Raw genomic sequence first — 27524 nt, 5'->3', positions numbered from 1 at the left:
GTCAAAGGTGAAGATGTTGCGATTGAGGATAAAGCAGATAAGTTAGTGGATGGTGCTCGGAGATGAGCAGTTGTTGGTGTTGAGTACTGAGGCTGTTGCCGCGATGCCATCATTGTGAGGGATGCTGGTGTAGAGTGCGGAAATGTCCATTGTGACGAGGAATGTTCCCGGTTCGACTGGTCCGTGGATGCTGAGTTTCCACAAAAAATCTGTGGTGTCGCGACAGGAGCTAGGGATCTCCTGTACAATAGGTTTCAAGATGCCTTCAACATAGCCGGAGAGATTCTCACACAGGGTCCCATTACCCGATACAATGGGACGTCCTGGTGTGTTGGTTTTGTGCACCTTTGGAAGGCAGTATATTTTTAACCATTATAATGAAAAGATTGTTTCATTTTCCCCTGATTATTAACACAATTACAATGAAATACATATAATATATGTACAAAACATCAGTATTTGTTCAATCTTATCTATACTTTATCCATTAAATTCTCGATAATGTATCTGCTGTCACATTGTTACAACCTGCGACATGTACAATGTGGAAATTAAAAGTCTGCAACACAAGACCCCAATGAAATGGTCTCATTTGCTTGTCTTTAAATCATTCCAAGAATGTAAGAGGATTGTGATCTGTGTACCCAACCGTCTCCGACACATTGTCACGACATTAACATTAAAACGTTGTAAGGCCAGTACCAAACTCAATAGTTCCTTTTCAATCATAGAGTATTTTCTCTGGTGGGTGTTGTGTTTCTTTGAAAAGTAACTGACTGACAGTTCAATTCGATCATCACCTTCCTGTTGACATAGCCCATGTGCGGTAACAAACACAGAAATTTATTTCACTCTCACTGATAAAGATACCTCCAATCCCACGCAGCAAGTCTAACTTTGTGATGTCACTGGTTTGCCCAACTTTCTCTATACTGTCCTCCAATCTTGGTTCTGGGTTTGAGTCTGATTTTGTTACGGCGTTGACCTTCCAATAATCCACATAGAATTGTTGAGTCCCGTCGGGTTTGGGAAGTTCGGCGATTGGTGAACTCCACTCACTCTGACTCAGTTCGATGATATCCTCATTGAGGATCACATGCACCTCCTTCTGGACCTGTGTGTCTTTGAAAGGATTAAGTCTGTAGGGGTGTTGTTTTATTGGAACAGCATTCCCTACATCTACCTCATGTACAATAGCATTAGTCCTCCCCATCTTATTCCTGCATGTGTCCTCATCCTGCAGCAACAAGCCTTTCAACTGGGTTCTTTGCTCCTGAGACACAGCTCACTAACCGATCCCACTCCTCAAGGACTCCCTCATTCTTTAATGTAATTTTTGACACATCAAACTCCACGACATCTGGATTGGATTCCGCACTCTGTGGGACAGTAACTAACACCTGTTCCTCCATTTCCTTCTCTCTATTATCATAAGGTTTCAACATCTTCACACGACAGACCCGATACAGATTTTTTTTTCCCGATCCGGCATCTTTCCCAGATAGTTTACCTGGCTCAGCTTTTGCTCAATTTGATCAGGATCGCTAAACCTTGCTTCGGAAGGATCTCCGATCACTCGTGACAATATTAATATGTCATCCCAATGGGAAAACATTCAAATTCCAGAATGTTCACTGACACCTGCTTCATTCTACACTGTGCCCTCTTCAGGTGCTGTTTAGCTAACTCACCAACCTGATTTCCTCTCTCCCTCACCTCTGATATATAATCCAAGTGTGAGATCTCGACTTTGCTCCTGTCAGTTTCTCTTTAAGTAATTTCAAAGACCCTGTCACATCACATCCAAATATAAACTCAAAGGGTTTAAACTGAGTAGATTCATTTGGGGCATCTCGAATGGAGAACAATCCAAATGGGATACCTTTATCGTAATCATTCAGGTCATCCTGACAGGATGGTCTTCCCATGATCTTCAGGGTGTGATGCCACCTTTCTACAGCTCCCTGGGATTCAGGAGGATACACACTTGATTTAAAGTGCTATCTGCTGAAGCTATCCATGACTTCCTTAAGCAGCCTGAGAGACAAAGAAACTCTGCAGTTGCTGGAATCCAAAACAGACAGGCAGGAGGCTGGAAGGACACAGCAAGCCAGGCAGCATCAGCAGGAGGAGAGTCAGTGTTCCAGATATAACTCTTCTTCAGGACTGGGGGTGGGTGTGGGAGGAGCTGCAGATAAAGGGTGTGGCAGGTGGGGACAGGTGAAGACAGGTAGAGGGTCGGACCTGGTTTGGTCAATGGGCGGAATGAATCCAGTTGGGGGCAGGGACCATTGGAAGGGAAGGGAGAGGCTGGGAAGGGAGTTGGGGATGGGAAGGGAGGTTAATTGAAATTAGGAGAATGGGATGGAGGACACTGGGTGGAGGGGGGAGTACACCAGGTAGTTATGGGAGTCTATGGGTTTGTCACCGGAGTCTGTCACGGAAGATGGAAATGGTGAAGTGAAGAAAGGGGAGGGAGGTGTCTGAGATGGACCGAGTGAGTTTGAGGGTGGGGTGGAAGGTGTGGGTGAAGTCGATGAGCTGCTCCGGTTCAGCCTGGGTACAGGACACTGCACCGATGCAGTCACCGATGTAACGGTGGAAGAGTTGGGGCCCAGTGCCTGTGTAGGTACTGAAGAGGAACTGTTCGATATCACCAACAAAGAGGCAGGTGTAGGCGGGGCCCATTCAGGTGCCCATGGCCACTCCCTTGATTTGAAGGCAATGGGAGGAGTTGAAGGAAAGGGTTTTGAGGGTGGGGACCAGTTCAGCGAGGGGGAGGAGGGTCATGGTGGAGGGGGACTGGATGGGTTTGTTGGAGAGGAAAAAGCAGAGGAAGTGGAGGTCTTCCGTGTGGGGTCTGGATGCATGTACGGACTGTACGTCCATAATGAAGATAAAGCGCTGGGGGCCGGGGAACAGGAAGCTGCTGGAAAGAATAAGGACATGGTTGGAATCACGGATGTCAGTGGGAAGTGCCTGAACTAAGGGGGAGAGGATGGAGTCGAGGTCGGTGCCAAGACGACAGGTCAGGCAGGATCGTTGGGCTTGTGGATCAGCCCCTTGGTCTGACTGAATCTCTCTGGGTCATCCATACTGCACAAAGAAAGCTCCTAACTCCTCTCCCACCCTTTTTATGTTCATACTCCGTAATGGAATTGCCTCCGGAAATCTGGTGCACACATCCATTACAGTGAGCAAGTGCTGGTTCCCTCATCTAGTTCTCAGGAGGGGACCTACACAATCCACCATAACCCGGGTGAAAGGGTCTTCGGGATGGGGGAAATGGCAACAAAGTCGCTGGGTTTATTCCCGCCTGTGGCTTCCCTCCCATTTGCCGTGTATGACACGTACAGCAAAAGTTACCCACATCCTTGTGCATTCCAGGCCAATAGAAATGGTTTTGTACCTGAGCCTGAGTCTCCCATACACCTGGGTGACCTCCTCCTGGTCATTCATGTGCTACCCCTCCCCCCCCTCCCCCCCACCCGTGTCACTTCTTGTCTGTATGCTCCTGACAACACAATCTGGTGCAGGTCGGCCCATTCCTCCTCAACACTAACCTGCCGTGGTCTCCATTTTCATCTTTAAGATAATTACCCTCAGGAATAGTCTCTGCCTCCTTTTCGGAGTGTGCATCATCTTTTATTGCCTTGTCTTTCTGCTGTAGGTCCATTAGCCTTTCAGGACCAAACATTTCTGCCTGACCCTCTGTCTGTTCAGGTTTGTCCTGCACCGTTACATCAAACAGGGGGTCTGCGAACTGAACCTCAACTCCTTCATCTTGCTCTTTAGTTTCTGCTTCGTGCTGTGACTTATGACAGTGGGATATTGTTACTCCACAGTCTGGGAAAATTCCAGGATATTTTTTCTTGTAATTCCTCAGTTCCCTGGTCTTCCTTGGGTTTCTCTACAACAAGGAATCTCACTCCCACCCTGGATCCTACTACATTGTTCCCAAAAACAAACTGGATTCCTGGAACTGACGCTCTGTCAATCACTCCCACTGTAACTTGCCCAGTCTAGAGTTGGCACTCCAACCTGATCTTACATCGGGGAAGGTATGGACATTATTCTGGCAGTTATGTAGTTACTTAGTGTTACAATGTATGCCCGGGACCATGTTCCAGGGCTCCAGTAACAGATAATGGTAGTGCATTGTGATTGGTTAGTTAAATCCCTGGGAGATGAGCCAACGCTGAAGGTGATGGTGTTAGAATGTGATCGGTTCAATGTGATGGAGGGAGCGAGTGTGGCAGACGATGATCAGGTTAGAAAGGTGAAGCAAGGCAGTGTGATTGGGGATGGTAATGCTCTCACACAGGCACGGGAAGGATAACTGTATGAATTGCAGGAGATCAAACAGATTGGGGGAAGTCAGGAAAACATTTTGCTGGCTCCCATAGCTTTAATTTTACAAGATTAAAGTTTAATTTTGTGAAGGACTTTCTGCATTTCCCAGAAATTTTTTTAATATAACATTGAGTGATTCTTCCACAACAAACGCTAAATTTCTGTCCATCTGTACCACAACTTAGCATTCTGTTGGGTAACAGGTCAGACAGAGTGCAAATAAGTTCATCTCTTAATATTAGGGACTGGTTAAATCCTGTATCTCTCAAAATTATAACTTCTTTCCTTTCTCCCCCGATCTTCCTGAGTAATCTTTACCCACTGAGGTGAATCCTTTATAGAGATCAGGTACAACCGCCATACCCAGCCCCTGCGTCGGCTGTGCACTCTCCTGCACTCCTCAATTGTTTTGAGTTTCCTTTACTCCTTTCACTAATGCCACTGCCTTAGCCTCTTTTCCCACAATGCCTTTCTTTACCGACCAGCACTGTGACTGGCTATGTCCCACGTTACCACAGTGGAAACACATGAGGCCTTTCACCTCCTTTCCACCCTCTTGGGCTTCTTTTTTAACCGGTGGTAAACGATTCCCAGTGTTCTCTCCTCTGTGTGGTGTAGTGTCGGACCTCCCCTTCTCCCAATTTCTCACTCTCACAGATGGAATTCTTGCTGGAAGCTAAACATTGCCTTATGCACCAATGTATATTCATCCACCATCTCTGCTGCTCTCCTCAATTCTTGAACTTTCTGTTCATCCACGTGAATTCTTATTAACTCAGGAGGGAGCTTTTAAACTCCTCTTGCTGAATAATCTCTCTTACAGCCTCATAAGTCTTATCTAGTTTCAAAAATTACCATGTTTAATGCTTTCAAAGTCAACATAGGTCAGACCTGGTTCTTTCTTTGTGTTCCTGAATCACTGTGTATTTGCTTCTGGTACCAATTCTTAAGCATTCAAAACAGCTTGTTTGACATCTGTATAATCTCTTGACCCCTCATCTGACCGTGCTGTAAGTACCTCACTCGCTCTGCCGACCAGCTCAGTCTGAACCAGCATTACCCACAAGTCCGCTGACCACTCCATCTGCCGAGCCAACTTTTCAAATGAAATGAAGGAAACATCGACACTGTTGTCATCAAAATGTGACAGAGTTTTAACATATTTATATATATCACGACCTCCTCATTTCACCTCCATCCTGTTCACTTGACTTTCCCGATGAAGTCACAACTTCTGAAGTTCAAATTCTCTTTCCTTTTCTCTTCCTTTTCTTTCTGTTTTGTTTCTCACTTTCTTCTCTCTCTTTGCTCAGCTAAGAACTTCTTTCCCTTTTTTCCTGTCTCTCTTCCTTAACTCTCTCTTTTTACTCTGTCCCTCTTTCTTCTCTCTCTCTCTCTCTCTCCCTTTGTTTATTGTCGATCTACATTTTCTTCAATTGTGCGTTAGGTTTTTCTAACTGTACTGCACTTGTCTATTTCTCTGACACACCTACGTGCTTGAGTAACAAACTCTCAATTCCAGCTTTACTTTTGTCTTTTTAAATTTGGAAACAAACCCAGAACCTCTTTAGTAATTTTAAGAGTCATTTCTCTCACTTTTAATTTAACCAGCCACAAGTAACTGACATTAAACTATTGTTTCACCTACATTTTATTTAAAGACCTCGGACACTGATCCGCATATGTTTAAATCTGATGGGATCTTTTACTCCAAATCTGTTCAAATCCATCCAAATCTCAGCCTGGATCTGGCTAAACCTCTCCAAATCATGGACCAGACCCCCAAAACCGATATGACATGGTGGGAAACCCTCCTGCCAATTCAACTCGATGCTCAGAAAAGCTCACCTCGCACTGCTGCCTCACAGCGCCCGAGGCCCAGGTTCAATTCCCGCCTCAGGCGACTCTCTGTGTGGAGTTTGCACATTCTCCCCGTGTTGTGTGGGTTTCCTCGGGTGCTCCGGTTTCCTCCCACAATCCAAAAATGTGCAGGTTAAGTGAATTGGCCATGCTAAATTGCCCGTAGTATTAGGTGTAGGGGTAAATGTAGGGGAATGGGTCTGGGTGGGTTACGCTTCAGTGGGTCAGTGCGGTCCTGTTGGGCCGAAGGGCCTGTTTCCACACTGTAAGTAATCTAAGAATCCTAATCCGTTAAAGGGGGAGTGTCAGAGAACTCCCCAAACTCCACAATTTAAAGAAAAATCTTTTCCATTCTATTCTTTGACTCCAAAAAAGAACATTAAACAACAACTATTTCCAACTCTGCACCTCCTTCCTATTAAAGGCTTGTTATTTACCTCCCATCCTATAATAAAATACTGATCCACCTGTTAAAATCACAAGAAATTAATTTTCAAATCCAGACAGCAGCTGTGGTCTCCAGTGTCGGTCTTCCTCTGTTTGTAGATCACCCCTGGGTCGTCTTCAGTTTTCTGCTGCAAAGGTATTTCTTATGAAAGAAGTATCTTTGATATAATGTGTTTTTCAGGCAGTCTCTCAATAGCCATTGGTGCTCTCTCTCTCTCTCTGACTAATTTTCAAAATGCCACTTATTTATGTCACAAACATCATTGATTGGTGTCAAAACAGTAACATGAAAATTGGATTGAGTTTTAGTTTCCTGGAGCATAATTTAAACTGATTTGTTAAGTTGAAATGGTGGTCAAAACAACTGAATTATCCATTTCACAGCCAAATGTTACATATTTTCAAATTTCTAATACACTGAGACTGCTCGTCAGTTACATGACAGTTCACTGTGTATTCTGACTGCCAAGCAAACGTCACTCTCTCTTAAAGGTACAGTACATACCTTCAACTGCATAACACTGAACTGCACGCAACATATGAATATTGTCCCAACATGATGAGTTTAGGGCCTAGAAATCTGCCAATGACACACAAATGATACCAATAATGATAGGAATGATGACAGTCATAACTGTGTTAATTATTATCATAATAATGGTAGTAAGAATGATACTAACAATGGTGAAAAAAGGATTGTCCCAAGAGGCTCTCTGATAGCGAACAGAATTTGCTTTTGAAAGAATATGTTGTTCTTTCTGAATCAAGATGAGGAGCTGACAAGTCAAACATTGCAGTTGGAGGATGGACTGTACACATGAATTCCCTCCCAGTGCTGCAGGGTCTGTCATTCCCACCTGCTGGACTCTTTCTGATCACTTCTTCAAAACTTAGCTTTTTTAAGACACTCACCATGTTTTGCGTGACTAATTTCTACCATTCTCATACCTGTAGGTCACAAGATTAAATGTATTTGATTGTCCTATTGATCTTTCTCCTCCTCACTGACTTGAGGTGCCCCAGGTGTCAGATTTCATAACGGGCTCTCTCCAACATCCAGCTAATGCTGTGAGTTTATTTCCAACTGTCCATTCCAACGTAACTGCTCACACAGTCAATAATTATACTTTTCTCGTTCCTCCTCCAGGCATTTTCTTTCCGTTTATAGCAATCAGCATTAGCCCCCCATTGCTCCCAATGGATTTTGCTGCAGGTCCCATTGAACAACTTAGGAGAAAAGAACTTTCACCGTGTTCCTAATTTTCTCCCGAAACTTGGACAGTGTCACTACGTAAATAATAGTATTTGTGCAGGAACCTAAATCCCGAAGCATGTATGCAATTTTTTCAAACCTATATTCAGAGTCATCATCTAACAAATGCTCTAAAACTCCAAAATAATATAAGAGGTACCACAGCCACAGAATGATGAAGCTGCCAGATATGGTGAACAGTAAAATCATACCCTTCCTTCTGCTCTCCATCTCAGTGTCAGAGTGATCCTGCCTCTGTTTCTGACCCATCAGTACTTTACGAACACGACTGGCCATAACAATGTGTCTGATAGTTAGAGTGTTCAACAGCAAAATTAAAATGAATGGGAGCATTGGGGTTAGAACCTTTTCAAATACTTTAAATCCCCTCCATACAGGATCATGATAATAAGCTTGTGTGTTCACACATTCCCAGCGTAAATTGTTGAAAATCTTAGAATGCCGAAATCTAAAGTAGATTGGAATATTTTTCAGCGAGAGCAGAATGCCACTCGTTGCGAGAACCACAACTGCGGTTTTCTCATTGCAATATTTTGATGTCAGCTTCGAGCAACAAACGGCGATAAAACGGTCGAAAGTAAAGGCAACAGTAAACCAGACGGAGCAATCAGTGACCGCACGGCGGAGGGCAGAGCGAACAGCACAAACAGGGGTAATGTCCAGGAAATTCAAAGGGAAATAGTACTTATTGTATCGGTACATTATAACCTCGAGTATAATGAACAGTAGATCTGTCGTTGCCATTGCCACCAAATAGCGTGTGGTACAAGTGGAAACACCGCATTTTCCCTTGGACAAGATCAGAATAGCCACTAAATTCACTATAAGAGAGAGAAAAGGGAAAAGAGATTAGAGATTATTGATCAAAGTTAATTCCATTTCTTAGTAATTGATGAATGTTTAGAAGGCCACACAAACTTTGAACAGAGCAGTATTTATTCAATCTGAAACGTGAACTCAACATTGCTACAAAGTGTGCAACTCTCAGTCTGACACATCTGACATGGGATATCCAATCAGCTGCTCCCAGGAGGCAGAGCTGCAGTGTGATGACGAAACCAAAGGCAGGTCACTGAGAGACACCTGCTGAGGTTGAACAAATTCCCTGGGTTGGGATGGTATCACCATCGTCCTCTTGGATCATTTCTGGGATTAGGGAACCTTTCTTCCAATTTTGTACAACACAGTCAGGCTTCAGGCCCTCGGCTTTCTCAGACATTGCACAATGATTGGTGCATAACAGATAGAAGGGTGTAGACAATTAATGTTTAAGATTAAACTTCCAATACCTGTGAAGGTATGCTCCAAGAACTGGTTTTCAATGCGAGAGGACGATCAATAAACAGAATGAAATTTCACAGTAACACAGAGTTTGGGGAGCCCAAACCTTGATTATATTATGCAATACTTGTCTTCACCTCATTACACTATCGACATTTGGAGCATGTATTCGGTATCATGATCACACCGTGCCTGAGACGTTTTAAAAAATTGCTGGGAATCTTGAACTGGTTTGTGTCCATTGAATAGCTCCTCAAGCCAATGAAAGGTATGTCTGAAATCGCAATAGAGTAGATCACAGGAACTGGATCTATGGGCAACCACGGTGGAATTCTGAACAAATCCCAACTGTCTGCACATGCTCCATAACCCTCTGCCATCTGCCTGTCTCTGTGTCTGTGTAAATGCATCTTAAACATTGTTATCTTATCTATTTCTATCACCTCCCCAGCAGCACATTCCAGGCACCGAGCACCCTCTCTGTAAAAACAAGTGATTTAGTTCACTCAGATCCTTTCGAGATTCACCATTTCAGCGTAAAACTATGTGCTTGAGCATTTGACATTTCCACCCTGGAGACGATATTGTGACTATCCACCTCACATAAAATCACAAAATAATTTGTAATGGTGTCTCTCATAATATATACTTCCATCAGGTCACACCTCAGCCTTCAACAAACACAGTCCATTCATGGAGGAGGTTTCAAGATAGACAGAGCAGAGTTTTGCCGAATGAACAGTTTGTGTGCTGCAATTCCTTGGCTTGAATATTTAATCAGTATTTTCCCAATGTTTTTGTATCTGCTATCACATCAAATCCGATGATTATTGATGTGCTTCCACATAAGGATACTTGGTAAAGCTGTGTCTACCCACGAATGAAAGGACTTCATGGCCTTGTTCAGGAAGGATTAGTAATCAATCCCAAATAGGTCTAAATCAAACTGAGTTTGCAGAGAAGGTACGATGATCGAGGAGGATGCCTATAATTATTCAATACCAATTAATGGAGTTAATACATCATCTCTAGGGCACAGAGGTGCGTTCTAATCCAGGGACTCTACTTCACTCCCGATATTGTTAGTGGGCAGTTAATGCCATGAACCCATGGACATTTGTTGACATGCCCTTACAATGATGATGACACACGATCAGTGATATTCTACACTGAAAGATGATTCCAGTCTTACTCTCCCTCACAGTGTCCTTTCACATTCAACAGGACAAAACCCTTCACTGTGATGACTCCCATAATCTTCCCAAACTGCTGTGAAATAAGGAGGGTTGGAGCAAGAGTAAAACCACAGGCAATGTCTGACCCTCTCCAGCTAATAGAGGGGTGAATGGTCTCCTCGTGTGCAGTACCAATTCTGCAATCCTGTGACAGCCTCCTATTGAAGTGCTGTGTCTGCACAGCCCACTCAAACGGGCAACCTCCCCTGATACCAATCCCCTGCTTCTTCGACAGAATGTGGCACACTATTTCAATCCAAATAGTGATCCCCTGCCCCTTTGAACGCTTTGATTTGTAAGACAAGCTTTTTCACACGGCCAGTAGTTAGGGTAAAGTGTCTGGAAATATAATGGAAACATGTTCAATCGATCATAATCCACATTACACATTAAATTGTCCCCCTCTCATTTTTCTTTTGGTGTCACTAACAACAGATTCTTCATATCTGTTCTTTACAGCTGGCTCATGATTTTGGAAATCACAATCAAATCTCACCTCCGCCTCCTTCCCTTCACGGAGAACAGTTCTAACATCCTTAACCTTTCGTCATTACTGAACTTTGCCTTTTCTGATATATGCTTAGACAGGATATTTAGAGCAGAAAATATTTGAATTAACGAAAATATTTTGTTGACGAGCTGTCCTTCCAACAGTTCCATCAGATTAGCAAGTGACATTCTCAATCACAGTTTAATGGCAGAAACCAGCTCACTCAGAATTATGCAGAACCCCCAACGGTTATAGTCACTTACCAGGAAGGCCAATTATACCAAGGATCAGATAGAATATGTTCCGGACTGTCTGAATGGGACGATGCATTTTCTACCAGAAATGATACATTCCTTCAAGTGTCAGGGTGTCAATGTAAATCATATTCTGATATGATATAATCTCTTTTTATATCACCTGAATGATCTCTCTCAGGATCGGAGGTTACAGCACTCTTTCTGATGTAACGTTTGAATAAACAGAATGCAGCAGCTGGGTAAATTCCCTGATGTTGAAATATATTTAGAACAGGGAACTAATTTGACTGTCAACCAGGCATTACAACAGGACAAGTCTGTTCTAAGAATGAGTAATTATTCATACCCGTAACTGTGTTGGAAAGTAATGGAGTTACTGTTTCTAACATTGCTCACACCATCCCTCACCATTTTAGAGCTGGCCGCTGCAGACGAGGAAGTGCTCTGCAGAGTGTACCATCAAACTGTGCAGTGCCCTGTTGCTAACCAAGACATTGGACTGGGAGAGCACCAATGAAAGTGATCATGGTTGGGAATGCTATAATTAGGAGGACAGATAGCATCCTTTGAGTGACACATAAGGGGGGTAGTGGCCCAGTGGTATTATCAAAGGAGGATTACTCACACGACCCAGGTAATGTTCCAAGTTTCTGGGTCTGAGTCTCCTCGTGACAGATGGTGAACAAAATCCAGTTTAAAAACCTTGGAATTAAGGGTCTAATGCTGCCCATTGCTGATTGTCAGGAAATAATATCCTGAGAGTTCAATAACTTCCTTTAGGGAAGGAAACTGCCATCCTTTCCGTTTCTGACCTACATGTGAGTCCAGACACACAGCAATGTGGTTTACTCCTAACAGCCCTCTCAGCAATAAGGGATGGACAATACATTCTTTCCAAGCCACTGAATCATTAAAAAAATCAGATGGGAGACTGTGTGTCTGATGCCACTGTGAAGCACAACACGAGTGGAATAGAGAGGATACTGGTGAGGGAACAGGAGGGTTTCATTGTTGTACAGAATCATTGAATGTGCAGAGCGTGTAAGCAGGCCCTTCAACCCATTGAGTCCACACTGACCTTCGGAAGAGCATCACTCACAGACTCACCCCATTCCTGTAAACACACAATCCCCATAGGCTAATCCAACCATCTTACATATTCAGGGATAAAGTGAGCAAATTAGCATTGCCAATCTACCTCACGTTCGCATCTTTGGACTGTGGGAGGAAACCAGAACACCCAGAGGGACCCATGCAGACACACGGAGAATGTACAAACTCCACATCCCTAAGGTTGGAATCGAATGCAGGATCCTAGCGCTGTGAGGCACGACGGAGTCACCGTGCTGTATCATGGTGCCTGCTAACACTAAATACATAGGCAGGAACAGGCAAGATGTACTGTTTGGGGAATCTCAGTAATTAGGAACAAAATCTGTTTAAAAAGGACTTCAAGGAATGTAATCACTGAATTATTACCAGAAAATGTGTAAAATGCTAAAGACGTGAGAAGATGATGGAAGTGAACACATGGGTGAAGGAGTGATGTGGGAAAGAGGGATTCACATTCGTGGGGCATTGATGTCTTCATTGGGACAGTATGGGACTGCACCATTTGGACGGGCTCCACCTGAACTGATCTGGGACATAAAGGATGGAAGCACTAGGAGCAGGAGTAGGCCGTCCGGCCCTTCGAGCCTGCTCCAACATTTAATAAGGTCATGGCTGATCTATTCGTGGATTCAGAACCACTTACCCACACTCTCACCGTATCCCGTAATTCCTTCAGGATTTCAAAACATGATCTACCTTCACTTTAACAACGTTTACTCAACCAGCATCAACTGCGTCCCTGGGCAAGGAATTCCGTAGATTAACACTCTCTGGGTGAAGAGGTTCCTTCTCAATTCAGTCCAAACTCTGCTCCCTCTAATGTTAAGGCAATACCTTGTTGTCCTAGTTTCACCGGACAGTGGAAACATCCTCTCTACTTCTATCTTAACCATTCCCTAAGATACCCCGCATTCTTCTGAATTCCAAGAAATATAATCCCAATTTACTCAGTCTCTCCTCATAAACCAACTCCCCCCCCCACTCCAGAATCAACCTAGTGACCCCCCTCTGCACCAACCCCAGTGCCAGTACATCCTTTCTCAACTAAGGAGACCCAAAGTGCACACAGTAATCCAGGGGTGGCCTCACCAGCACCTTGTACAGCTACGACATAACCTCCCTGCTTTTAAACTCAATCCCTTTCACAATGATGGACAAAATTCCATTTGCTTCCTAATTCCCTGTTGGACCTGCAGACCAACCCTCTGTGATTCACACACAAGACACCCAGGTCCCTCTGCACAGCAGCATGCTGCAATTTATTACCATTCAATTAATAATCCTTGTTCCTGTTCCTCCTCCCAAAATGGATGACTTCACATTTATCAATATTGTATTCCATCTGCCAGATCTTTGCCCACTTACTGTATCTATGTTAGAAGATAGAACATTACCAGCACAGTACAGGCCCTTTGGCCCTCGATGTTTTCCCAACCTGTGGAACCAATCTGATGCCCATCTATCCTACACGATTCCATTGTCGTCCACATGCCGATCGAATGACCATTTAAATGTCCTTAAAGTTGGCGAGTTTGGCTACTGTTGCAGGCAGTGCATTCCATACCCCAACTAATCTGAGTAAAGAACTTACCTTGGACATCTCACCGATATCTATCACCCCTCAATTTAAAGCTATGTCCCTCCATTCTAGCCAGCGTCATCTGAGGAAAGAGACTCTCACTGTCCAAACTACCTAACCCTCTGATTATCTTATATGTCTCAATGAAGTCACCTCTTAACCTTCTTCTCTCTAACAAAAACAGACTCAAAGTCCCTCAGGCAAAAGTGAAGACTGCAGATGCTGGAAATCAGAGTCTAGATTAGAGTGGTGCTGGAAAAACACAGCAGGTCAGGCAGCATCCGAGGAGCAAGAAAATCGATGTTTTGGGCAAAAGCCCTTCATCAGGAATGAAGGCAGGGATCCTTCTGGGTGGAGAGATAAACGGGAGGGGGGTGGGGAGGAGGTAGCAAAGAGCACAATAGGTGGATGGGGGTGGGGATGAAGGTGATAGGTCAGAGGGGAGGGTGGAGCGGATAGATGGGAAGGAAAATTGGCAGGTTGGACAGGTCATGAGGACGGTGCTGAGTTGGGTGCTATTGCTCCTCCATCCACCTATTGTACTCTTTGCTACCTTCTCCCCACCCCCACCCCCCCCCACCTCCCGTTTATCTCTCCACCCTGGAGGTTCTCTGCCTTCATTCCTGATCAAGGGCTTTTGCCCAAAATGTCAAGTTTCCTTCTCCTCAGATGCTGCCTGGTCACAAGTCCCTCAGCCTTTTCTCGTAAGACCTTTCCTCCAGACCAGGCAGCATCTTAGTAAATCTCCTCTGAACCTTTTCCGAAGCTTCCACATCCTTCCTATAATGCGGTGACCAGAACTGTGCGCAAAACTCCAAATGTGGCTGTACCAGAGTTTTACACAGCTGCAGCATGGTCTCATGGTTCCAAACCTCAATCCCTCTGCCAATAAAAGATCACACACCGTATGCCTTCTTCATGATCCTCTCAACCTGGGTGGCAACATTCAGGGATCTGTCTGCCTGGACACTGACATCTTGCTGCTCATCTACACGACCAAGAATCTTACTATTAGGCCAGTCCTCTGCATTCCTCTTACTCCTTCCAAAGCGAATTACCTTACACTTTTTCGCATTACGCTCCATTTGCCATCTCTCAGCCCATCTCTGCAACTTAACTATGCCCCTCAGTAACCTGCAACATCCTTCAGTACTATCCACAACTCGACGGACCTTTGTGTCATCTGCAAATATACTAACCCATCCTTCTATGCTATGGTTCCAGGTCATTTATAAAAATGACAAATGGCAGTGGCCCCAAAACAGATCCTTGCGGTACCCCACTACTAACTGAACTCCAGGATGAACATTTCCCATCGGTCCCAAACCGCTAAATCACCCTCAATCCCATGCCTCCATATTCTGTGCAATAGCCTACCGTGGGGAACCTTATCAAACACCTGACTGAAATCCATATACAACACATCAACTGCTTTACCCTTATCACCCTGATTGGTCACCTTCTCAAATAACACAATAAGGTTTGTGAGGCAGGACCTACCCTTCACAAAATCATGTTGACTATCCCTCATCAACTTGTTCAATTCTAACTGTTTATAAATCCTCTCCCTTATCAACTTTTCCAACACTTTACCCACAACCAAAGTAAGGCTCACTGGTCTATAAATACCAGGGTTGTCTCTGTTTCCCTGCTTAAACAATGGAACAACATTTCTATTTTTGATGAAGTAGCAAAGAAGATTGATGAGGACAGAGTAGTAGATGTGATCTATGTGGACGTCGGTAAGGCATTCGGCAAGGTTTCCCATGGGAGACTGATTAGCAAGGTTAGATCTCATGGAATAAAGGGGGAACTAGACATTTGGATACAGAACTGGCTCAAAGGTAGAAGACAGAGGGTGGTGGTGGAGGGTTGTTTTTCAGACTGGAGGCCTGTGACCAGTGGATTGCCACAAGGATCGGTGCTTGGCCCTCTACATTTAGTCAATTCCATAAATAATTTGGATGCGAGCATAAGAGGCACAGTTAGCAAGTTTGCAGATGACACCAAAATTGGAGGTGTAGTGGACAATGAAGAGGGTTACCTCAGATTACAACAGGATCTGGACCAGATGGGCCAATAGACTGAGAAGTGGCAGGTTGAGTTTAATTCAGATAAATGCGAGGTGCTGCATTTTGGGAAAGCAAATCTCAGCAGGACTTATACACTTAATGGTAAGGTCCTAGGGAGTGTTGCTGAACAAAGAGACCTTGGAGTGCAGATTCATAGCTCCTTGAAAGTAGAGTTGCAGGTAGATAGGATAGTGAAGGCGGCGTTTGGTATACTTTCCTTTATTGGTCAAAGTATTGAGTACAAGAGTTGAGGGGTCATGTTGCGGCTGTACAGGACATTGGTTGGGCCACTGTTGGAATATTGCATGAAACTCTGGTCTCCTTCCTACTGGAACGACGTTGTGAAACTTGAAAGGGTTCAGAAAAGATTACAAGGATGTTGCCAGGTTTGTAGGATTTGAGCGATAAGGAGGGGCTGAACAGGCTGGGGCTGTTTTCCCTGGAGCGTCGGAGGCTGAGGGATGACCTTATAGAGGTTTACAAAATTATGAGGGGCATGGAGAGGATTAATAGACAAAGTCTTTTCCCAGGACGTGTGAGTCCAGAACCAGAGGGCATAGGTTTAGGGTGAGAGGGGAAAGAGACCCAAGGGGCAACTTTTTCACACAGAGGGTGGTGCATATATGGAATGAGGTGCCAGAGGATGTGGTGGAGGCTAGTACAATTGCAACATCTAAGAGGCATTTAGATGGGTATATGAATAGGAAGGGTTTGGAGGGATATGGGCCGGGTGCTGGCAGGTGGGACTAGATTGGGTTGGGATATCTGTTTGGGGTGGACAGGTTCGACTGAAGGGTCTGTTTCCATGCTGTACATCTCTATGTCTCTATGACTCTATCCTCCAGTCTTCTGGCACTATTCCTGTCGACAATGACGATGTAAAGATCAAAGCCAGAGGCTCTCCAATATCTTCCCTGGCTTCCTAGAGAATCCTCGGATAAATCCCATCTGGCCCAAGGGACTTAGCTACTTTTACACTTTCCAGAATTGCTAACACCTCTTCCTTATGCACCTTAATCCCATCTAGTTTAGTGGTCAGTATCTCAGAATTCTCTTCGACAACATTGTCTTTTTCTGGTGTGAATACTGATGAAAAGTATTCATTTACTGCTTCCCCTCTCTCCTCTGACTCCATGCACAACTTCCCACTGTTATGTTTGACTGGCTCTAATCTTTCTCTGGTCATTCTTTTATTCTTGATAAACCTATAGTAAACGATGGGGTTTTCCTTGATCCTATCCACCAATGACTTCTCCTGCCCCCTCCTGGCTCTTCTTAGATCTCTCTTTAGGTCCTTCCTCACTCACTTGTAACTCTCAAGCGCCCTAACTGAGCCTTCACGTCTCATCTGAACATTAGCCTTCTTCTTCCTCTTGACAAGAGATTCAACTTCCCTAGTAAACTCTGGCTCCCACGCTCAACAACTTCCTTCCTGCCTGACAGGTGCATACCTATCAAGGACACGTGGTAGCTGTTCCTTGAATAAGCTCCACATTTCAATTGTATCCATCCTCTGCCATTTCTTTCCCATCCAAAGCATCCTAAATCTTGCCTAATTGTATCATAATTGCTTTTCCCACATCTATAACTTTTACCCTGTGGTATATACTTATCCCTTTCCATCACTAAAGTAAACATAACCGAATTGTGGTCACTATCACCAGAGTGCTCATCTCTCTCCAAATCTAGCATCTGGCTGGGTTCATTACTCAATGCCAGATCTATTGTGGCCTTGCCCCTTTTTGGCCTGTTGACATATTCTGTCAGGAAACCCTCCTGCACACATTGAACAAAAACGGACCCATCTAAAGTACTTGAACGATAGTATTCCCAGTAAATATTTGGAAAGCTAAAGACCCCCGTAACAACTACCCAGTCCTTCTCACTCCTATTGAGAGCGAGAGCTGCCCATGTTGTTAGTCCCAACATGTACCACAACAACTGGATCCTCCCATCCCCGCGCCAATATCCTTTCAAGCCGGTCAGTGATGTGCAGTACCCTGGCACCAGGCAGGGAACACACCATGTGGGACTCCCGATCCAGCTCACAAGGGATACTATCTATCCCCTAATAATAGAAGCCCCAATAACAAATACTTGTCTTTTTGCTGCCCTCTCTAGAATGGTCTTCTGCACCTTGGTGTCATGGTCAGCTGCCTCATCCTCCCCACTGTCCTTTTGCTCATCCACACAGGGAGCAAGCACCTCATATCTGTTGGATAAGGTCAAAAGCTGAGACTCCTCCACTCCCGAGCTCAGGATCCCCCACCTGCCTCACTTACAGTCACACCCTGCTGTCCCTGATCACTGACTGAATGTGAATTACTGAATCTCCCAGGTGTGACTGCCTCCTGAAACAAAGTGTGCAGGTAACTCTGCCCCTCCCGGATGTGCCGCATGGTTTGAAGCTCAGATTCCAGATCATCAACTCTGATACGGAGAACTTCCAGCATCCAGCATTTGCTGCAGATGTGGTCACTGCCGTTCACAATGGGATCAGTCAGCTCCCACATCATACAGCTACAGCACAGCACCTGCCCATACACCTCGACTCAATTCATGTATTAATTTATACAAATTTATGAGTTAAATCATTTCTAGTACTTCTCTGCTCTGGTCTTATTCAAATGAACAATTAATAGATAAATTAAAAAGTAATTGTTTTAACTAAACACAAGATACAGCAGAAATGTAAATAGAAAAGCCTTACGTTACCAACCCACCAGAGAGACCTTTGTTTTGGTTCGAGGGGGAGGTCAGGTGGGAGACACGGCACGTTTAGTGTCTCAGGTTCAGCCGCTGCCCAAATATATTCCCAGCAGCCCCTTGGTGCTTGCAGCCACCTCTCGCTCTGCTGCTGTCTATAAAATAAAGGCTGCTCACGCTCAAGGTCAGTCCTTGAAGAGGGAAATTGACCTTCCCAGCAGCCCCCACCTCACCCTCTGCTTTCAAACTGACCAATCTCCCCTGGCAACAGCAGAATTGGGGAGTGGGGGAGGGGGAGTGGAGCCAGGAACGTAAGTGACTGATTTAAAAACTTACCTCGAGTGTAGGGGCCCTGCACCTTTGTTGAGCTGCAGGAAGAGCAGGAGTGACGATTCAGGGCTGACGGGAAGGTGAATCATTGATTTAAAAACTTACCTCGTGAATAGGCGGAGCGCACGGTGAGCAGGAGCAGACTCAGGAATGCTGGGTAAGTGAAGGAACATATTTGGGTGGTTACTTTAACCAAAACACTACTCAGGTATTGTCTCCCACTCATCCTCATCCTCCAGAAAGGGAACCGCAGGAAGTGCAGGGATCCCCTGTCGCTGTTCCCCTCAATAACAAGGAACCCATTTCGGATACTGTTGGGGGGGGCAGGGAAATGACTTACCAGGGGTAAGCAATGGGGCACAGGTCTCAGGCAGAGTCTGTCCGTGTTGCTCAGAATGAAACAGGGAAAGGAGCAGAGCATTAGTCATTGGGAACACCTTAGTTAGGGAAACAGATAAAGGTTCTGGGGGAACAAGAGAGACTCACAGTTGGTGTGTACCCTCCCAGGTGCCAATGTCTCAGATCGGGTTTTCAGGATCCTTGAGGGGTAGGGGGAGGGGGAGGGGGAGCAGCCCCAATTCGTGGTCCACATTGGCATCAACAACGTAAGTAGGAAAAGGGATAGGGATGTAATGCGGAAATTCAGGAGCTAAGCTGGAAGATTAAAGCTGGTTTGTTGTCTGTGCCACATGCTTGAGGGGGGTGAGGAATAGGGAGAGAGAGGAGTTGAACACGTGGCAACAGGGATTATGCAGGAGGGAGGGATTCAGATTCCTGGATAGTTGGGGCTCATTCTGGGGTAGGAGGGACCTCTACAAACAGGATGGTCCACACCTGAAACAAAGGGGTGACAATATCCTGGGGGGAAATTTGTCAATGTTGTCGAGGAGAATACTGAGATACAGGCAACTAAACGAGACAAGATTGAGGTTCACAGGAGGAGGTGTTAGCAATTCTGGAAATGATGAAAATAAATAAGTTTGGATGGGATATATCCTCGGATTCTCTGGGAAGCCAGCAAACAGATTTTGACATAAAAATCAAAGCCAAAGTATGTATACTTGTTTACTGGAATAGTTCCAGAAGACTGGAAGGTAGCAAATGTGGTTCCCCCTGTTCAAGGAGGGGCGTAGAGACAACCCTGGGAATTATAGACCAGTGAGCATTACTTCCGTTGTGGGTAAAGTGGTGGAAAAGGTTATAAGAGATGGGATTTTTAATCATCTAGAAAGCAATAAGTTGATTAGGGACAGTCAACATGGCCTTGTGAAGGGTAGGTTGTCCCTCACAAACGTATGAATTTATTTGAGAATGTGACCTGACAGGTGGATGAGAGTAAAGCGGTTGAGTTGGTGTACATGGATTTCAGTAAAGTGTTTGATAACATTCCCCATGGTAGGCTACTGCACAAAATACAGAGGCATAGGATTGAGGGTGATCCAGTGGTTTCAATCAGAAATTGGTCAGTTGAAAGAAGATAGAGGACAGTGATTGATGGAAAATGTTCATGTTGGGGTTCAGTTACTATTAGTGTACCACAAGGATCTGTTTTGGAGCCACTGCTGTTTGTCAGTTTTATAAATGACCGAGATGAGGGTTTAGAAGGATGGGTTAGTAAATGTGTGGATGACACTAAGGTCGGTAGAGTTGTGGATAGTGCGGAAGGATGTTGTCCATTACAGAGAGACATAGATAAGCTGCAGAGCTGGGCTGAGAGGGGGCAAATTATGTTTAATGCAGAAAAGTGTGAGCTGTTTCACATTGGAAGGAGCAACAGGAATAAAGAGCACTGGGCTAATGGTAAGATTCTTGGTCATGCAGATGAGCAGAGAGACCTCAGTGTCCCATGTATATAGATTCCTGAAAGTTGCCACCCACATTGATAGGATTGTTTAGAAAGTATAGAGTGGTTTTATTGACAGAGAGATTGGGTTTTGGAGCCTGGAGGTCATGGTGCAGCTGGTAAAAACTCTGGTGTGGCTGCAATTGGAGCATTGCATAGAGCTCGGGTCACCGTGTTATCAGAACGATGAGGAAACTTTGGGAAGGGTGCAGAGGACATTTACCAGGATGTTGCCTGGTCTGGAGGGAAGATCTTATGAGGAAATGCTGAGGGACTTGAGGCTGTTTTTGTGAGTGATAAGGTTAAGAGGTGACTTAATAGCAGCGTGCAAGATGATCAGAAGGTTCGATAAGGTGGATAGTGAGAGCCTTTTTCCTCGGATGGTGATGGCTAGTGGGAGGGGAGATAGCTTTAAACTGAGGGGTGATAGAGAAAGGACAGATGTCAGAGGGAGGTTCTTTACTCGGAGAGCAGTCAGGGCATGAAATGCCTGGCCTACAACAGGAAAAGACTTGTAAACGCCCTTAAAGTTCTCATGGTCATTGGATAAACATATGGATGAAAATGGAATAGTGTCGGTTAGATAGGCCTCAGATCAGTTCCACAGGTCGGTGCAACATTGAGGGCCGAAGGGCCTGTACTGTGCTGTAATGTTCCATATTCTCCGTTCCATGTTTAAAGTCCCTGAAGATATTACCCAGCTCATTTAGATGGGGAGGCAGGGAGTGTATTGGTCCAAGGATAGTGTCGGTGTGCTCGGACGGCTATTGGGCTAAAGACTGTCGGCTGCAGTTGGCTCCTCCTCCTGCATCCACAGGACTCCAGCCCTCTGTACATCCCCCAGCGTTTACACTCATGGGCCCCTTCCAGACGACACACTCAGGGTGCCATGAGGGGTTTCCGGTCCAGCTGCCTTGATCCAGCTATCTTCTTCTCCCCTCAAAGACCCAATAACAGAAATTGATGCTCAGGGGAGGCGTGGTAAGGTTTCAGTTGACTCAGGCATGACTATTTTATCTGTCCACCCCGTGTGTCTCCACTGTCAGTATACCCGGAATTCACATTGTGGAATCGTTCTCCCAACCTGCTCCCATTCAGATAGGTCAGCTCCAGGTCCAGGAGACATTTGTCATTGCCAAGAATCCAGCTGTTTCCCTGGTGGGTCACCAAGTCCTGTGTAAACTTGGTGCTTCGATCCACTGGTCTGATCAGGGCCTGTTCTTGGAGCTCCCTGATCACTCTGTGGTGTAGGCCCTGAGTTTACTGTTGCAGTGCTCTCACCCTGTCACACAGGCACTGTTGTAGTGCTGGCAACTACAGAACAACCCCATGAACCTCTCCTGTACCCCCTGATAGTGGATTTAGAAGGAAGCACCAATCCCTGCTTCAGCTTTATCCATCATCTTCTCCTGACATCCCACACTCTTGTAATTACCCATCGCACGGCCCTTTTTACCCACTCTCTGGTCCCTGATTGATGTGCAAGCCTCATGACCCCCTTGGTTAGGCCAGTCAGGTCATTAGAGTAGAATGGGTGAGTTTATTTCAGTCCCGTGGGCCGAGCTGCTTCCATCCAGCTTGATACTGTCCAATCAGCTTTGTTCACATTGGGTCCCACCTTGGTGCCCCATGTCACTGTCTCGATTAAGTCCATGCATTAACCCGAGGAAATTGGTGCTATGATCCAATCCTTGTCTTGCAGTGAATCTCTTCGGGAGACCCATTGTGGGAACTCTCAGATTACTGTATTTCCTGATGAGGCCAGTATTAGCCTCACTCGCCCCATGATTATGTGTCCCACCGGTCCTCGCATCCACCTCCACTCCCCCCCCCCCACTCCCCCCCCCCCCCACCCTCTTCCCCCCCACCTCCCCCCCCACCCACTCCCCCCCCCCACTCCCCCCCCCACCCTCTTCCCCCCCACCTCCCCCCCCACCCACTCCCCCCCCCACCCTCTTCCCCCACTCCCCCCCCACCCCCTTTCCCCCCCCCCCCTCCCCCCCCCACCCTCTTCCCCCCACTCCCCCCCCCACCCCCTTTCCCCCCCCCCCTCCCCCCCTCTCCCCACCCCCCCCTTTATTGATGCTCTGCTCTCTCAGGGGGTGGTGTCTCCTACTCACAGTCCTGTCATAATCCCATTTCACCGATTCCCATAGCGGGCAGGAACAATGAGTGATTTGTTCAGGATTTGTGCAAAGTAAATCAGATTATTATCCCCATGGCACCGGTCGTCCCTGATACCAATGTCATCTTTTCCTCCCTCCCCCCTCCCCCGGATTCGGCTTGTCCCACTGTCATTGAGCACTGCTCAGTGTTTTGCCCCATTCCACTGCATGAGGATAGCCTTCACCTATGGGAAGCCGGGCAGTGTGTGCTGTGACAGGGTCAAATGCACACCCTTCGAGACCAAGCCACTTAGTGGACTTTAAGTCTCTTAAAAAAGTGCTCTCTCCTTGTTGGGGAGGGACCGTAAAGGTTTTACTGACCACGTGAAACTGCCGTTAAATTGTCAGGACAGAAGGAGTGGGTGCACACAACCAGCTGTAACATCCAGAACCCACCAACTCAGCAACTACTAAAGTGAATGATGGGAAATCTGTGGATGTAAATCTTGGGCCTCCTCAGCCTGCAAACGACTGAACCTAGAGATGTACGGCCTTGTGGAGGGGGTACCAAAAGTACCCGTCAGTTCTGTAATGAAGACAGAATACAATGTGCATCACCCTCTAATGCTGTTTTGAGTCGGAATATACAAGGGATGGGTCAGGGTCTGGGCAGCGTGAACCATCTTTCCTCCACTGCAGTGAGGGGTCAAAAAGGGGACCTGATACTTTGCAAAGTTGGTTCTCGAAGTGAAGTCTCCGCTTTCTGGTGGATTTCCCAGGATTCCCTTGTAGTGCTTCCGGGGGGTTGTGAAGGGAGGTCTTGACCCACAAGGAATCTGCCCAGAATGCTTGCAGACAGCTTTAGGGACTTCCTTGATCCTATCTGCCAACAACTTCTCATCTCCCCTTCTCGCTCTTCTTCGCTCTCTCTTTAGGTCCTTCCTGGCTAACTCGGAACTCTCAAGTGCCCAAACTGAACCTTCACATCTCATCCCTACATAAGTCTCCTTCTCCTGACAAGAGATTCAACTTCTTTAGTAAATCACGGCTCCCTCGCTCGACAACTCCCTCCCTGCCAGGTATATAATTATCAAGGACACACAGTCGCTTCTCCTTGAATAAGCTCCACATTTCAATCGTACCCATCTCCTGCAGTTTCCTTCCCCACCCTATGCATCTTACATCTTGCCCAGTCACATCATAATTGCCTTTTCCATTCTAACTCTTGCCCTGCGGTATATACATTATCCCTCTCTATCGTTCAAGTAAGCATAACCGAATTGTGGTCACCATCACCAAAGTGCTAACCTACCTTCAAATCTAACACCTGACTGGGTTCATTACCCAGTATCAAATCCAGTGTGGCCTCGCCCCTTGTTGGTCTGTTTACATACTGGGTCAAGAAACCTTCCTGAACAAATTGGACAAAAACTGACCCATCTAAAGTACTCAAACTATAGTATTTCCAGAGGTGAAAATGTGTTGCTGGAAAAGCACAGGTCAGCCAGCATCCAAGAAGCAGGAGAATCAACATTTTGGGCATGAGCCCTTCTTCAGGAGGGTCCACGGCTATCGGGAACAACACCGTTTCTGCCGTCGCCGCAGCAACTTCCACCCCCAGTGACATCACTCACCTGCACAACGACCACACCGATCTCCGTCACCACACCTAACCCCGCCCCCACACCGATCTCCGTCACCACACCTAACCCCGCCCCCGCGCCGATCTCCGTCACCACACCTAACCCCACCCCCGCGCCGATCTCCGTCACCACACCTAACCCCGCCCCCACGCCGATCTCCATCACATCACCTAACCACGCCCCCACGCCGATCTCCGTCACCACACCTAACCACGCCCCCACGCTGATCTCTGTCACCACACCTAACCCCGCCCCCACGCCGATCTCCGTCATTCTCCTGCTCCTTGGAAGCTGCCTGACCTGCTGCGCTTTTCAGCGACACATTTTCAGCTCCGATCTCCAGCATCTGCAGTCCTCACTTTCTCCTATAGTATTTCCAGTCAATATTTGGAAAGTTAAAATCTCCCATAACAACTACTATGTTACCCTCAGTCCTATCCAGAACCAGTTTTATAATCCTTGCCTCTACATCTCTGGAACTATTCAGAGACCCATAGAAAACTCCCACTAGGGTGACCTCTCCTGTTTCTAACCTCAGCCTGTACTACCTCAATAGTGGAGTCCTCATCAAACATCCTCTCTGCAACAGTAATACTGGTCTTGACTAACAATGTCACAACACCCCCTCTTTTACCATCTTCTCTACTCTTACCCAAACATCTAAGTGCCAGAACCTGTAACAATCATTCTTGTCCCTGCTCTATCCATGTCTGTGAAATGGCCACAACATTGAAGTACCAAGTACCAAGTACCAATCCTTGCTGCAAGTTCACCCACCTTATCAGATGCTCCTGGTGTTGAAGTAGACACACGTCAAACCACCTTCCTGCCTGTTGGTGCACTCTTGTGACCTTGAAACCTTATTTCTCACCTCACTGCTCTCAACCTCTTGGACACCGGAACTACAATTTCGATTCCCATCCCCCTGCTGAATTAGTTTAAACTATCCGGTTCACATAACAGACTAGTTTAAAACTAATCGGAAAAGTCCTGCATGATACCATCCCCATGAATTGGTATCTAAGGTGGTGAATTTAGCAAGAACCCAACTGCCCGAATGGTGCTCCCCCTCCCCCCAACTTCAAACACTATGCTTCCCAGAGTCCCATCGATATTGTGGTTCTGTTCACCGAGCTGGGAATTTGTGTTACAGACGTTTCGTCCCCTGTCTAGGTGACATCCTCAGTGCTTGGGAGCCTCCTGTGAAGCGCTTCTGTGATCTTTCCTCCGGCATTTATAGTGGTTTGAATCTGCCGCTTCCGGTTGTCAGTTCCAGCTGTCCGCTGCAGTGGCCGGTATATTGGGTCCAGGTCGATGTGCTTATTGATTGAATCTGTGGATGAGTGCCATGGAATTCTCTTGGAATTCCCTGGCTGTTCTCTGTTTGGCTTGTCCTATAATAGTAGTGTTGTCCCAGTCAAACTCATGTTGCTTGTCATCTGCATGTGTGGCTGCTAAGGATAGCTGGTCGTGTCGTTTCATGGCTAGTTGGTGTTCATGGATGCGGATCGTTAGCTGTCTTCCTGTTTGTCCGATGTAGTGTTTTGTGCAGTCCTTGCATGGGATTTTGTACACTACATTGGTTTTGCTAATGCTGGGTATCGGGTCCTTCGTCCTGGTGAGTTGTTGTCTGAGTGTGGTTGTTGGTTTGTGTGCTGTTATGAGTCCTAGTGGTCGCTGTAGTCTGGCTGTCAGTTCAGAAATGCTCTTGATGTATGGTAGTGTGGCTAGTCCTTTGGGTTGTGGCATGTCCTCATTCCGTTGTCTTTCCCTTAGGCATCTGTTGATGAAATTGTGGGGGTACCCGTTTTTGGCGAAAACATTGTATAGATGTTCTTCTTCCTCTTTTTGCAGTTCTGGTGTACTGAAGTGTGTTGTGGCCCTTTTGAACAGTGTCTTGATGCAACTTCTTGTGTGTGTGTTGAGGTGGTTGCTTTCGAAGTTCAGGACTTGGTCTGTGTGTGTGGCTTTCCTATACAAATCTTTTCACAAACTTTGTCCCATCGATAACTGGGACAAGAGATAGGAACAGATGACAGAAAGACCAAACCTGGGACAGAGTTACAACATAAAAGGGAAATATTGAATGACTTAGCGACAGCACATGGGGCAGGAGCATCAACCGGTCGTGCCCTTGATTTGGCCAACCAGGACAATAAGCTCAGAGTCCTGACTCAACAAGGGAAACAGACTTTGGACACTATTAATGAGCAGGATGCCAACGGGGAAATAGTTGGGAATAAAGCTGGCAGCCTTGTTGGGGGATGTGACTACAGATTGATTTGTTTGGTTGGTCTCCCAACTGTGCCTGTGTAGTCACCTTCATAATCATTTTTACGTTTGTTTACCGGGTGAAAATGTTGGTCGAACCTCCACGTGGTTCTCCGATAAAAGATTACTCAAAACAAAATCGGACTAGCGATAAGGAAGTGGGCACTAAGTCAAGAAATAGTCCCCATGAATGAGAATAGAAATGAGGAGAATAGGGACATGGATTTCGATACTCCAATGGAAGGTGTAGTAATAGAAGGGAATAGTCATCAAGGAAATATTAATACTAAAGGGAGTTCAGAATCGATAACTCGGCCACTAACAGAATTATTAGAGATGATGGAGGACAAGATAAGTAAAAGCAAACGTACAACAATAACTGACTATGATAGCATTATGGATATGGTAATTGGGAGATTAATGAGAGTAATAAATCATATAAAAAGGATTAAATTATTAAACATCAGGATATTAGACAAAGAGATAATACAAGATTAAACAATGCTAAGAGAAGATATAGTAGGAAAGAAGGAAAATTAAAGAGATTCAGGTTTTACACAAAAATTAAAGACAGTACCGAGCTAGAACTATGATGGGAGCTCCATCCAAATGTCAATGTCCGCTCAGCAAGGAGGAGCTAGAAGATCATTTTTAAAATAGATTGTC

The sequence above is a fragment of the Chiloscyllium punctatum genome, chromosome 42, assembly GCF_047496795.1.
Source record: "Chiloscyllium punctatum isolate Juve2018m chromosome 42, sChiPun1.3, whole genome shotgun sequence".
Classification (NCBI taxonomy): Eukaryota; Metazoa; Chordata; class Chondrichthyes; order Orectolobiformes; family Hemiscylliidae; genus Chiloscyllium; species Chiloscyllium punctatum.
This window is presented reverse-complemented; position numbering follows the sequence as displayed.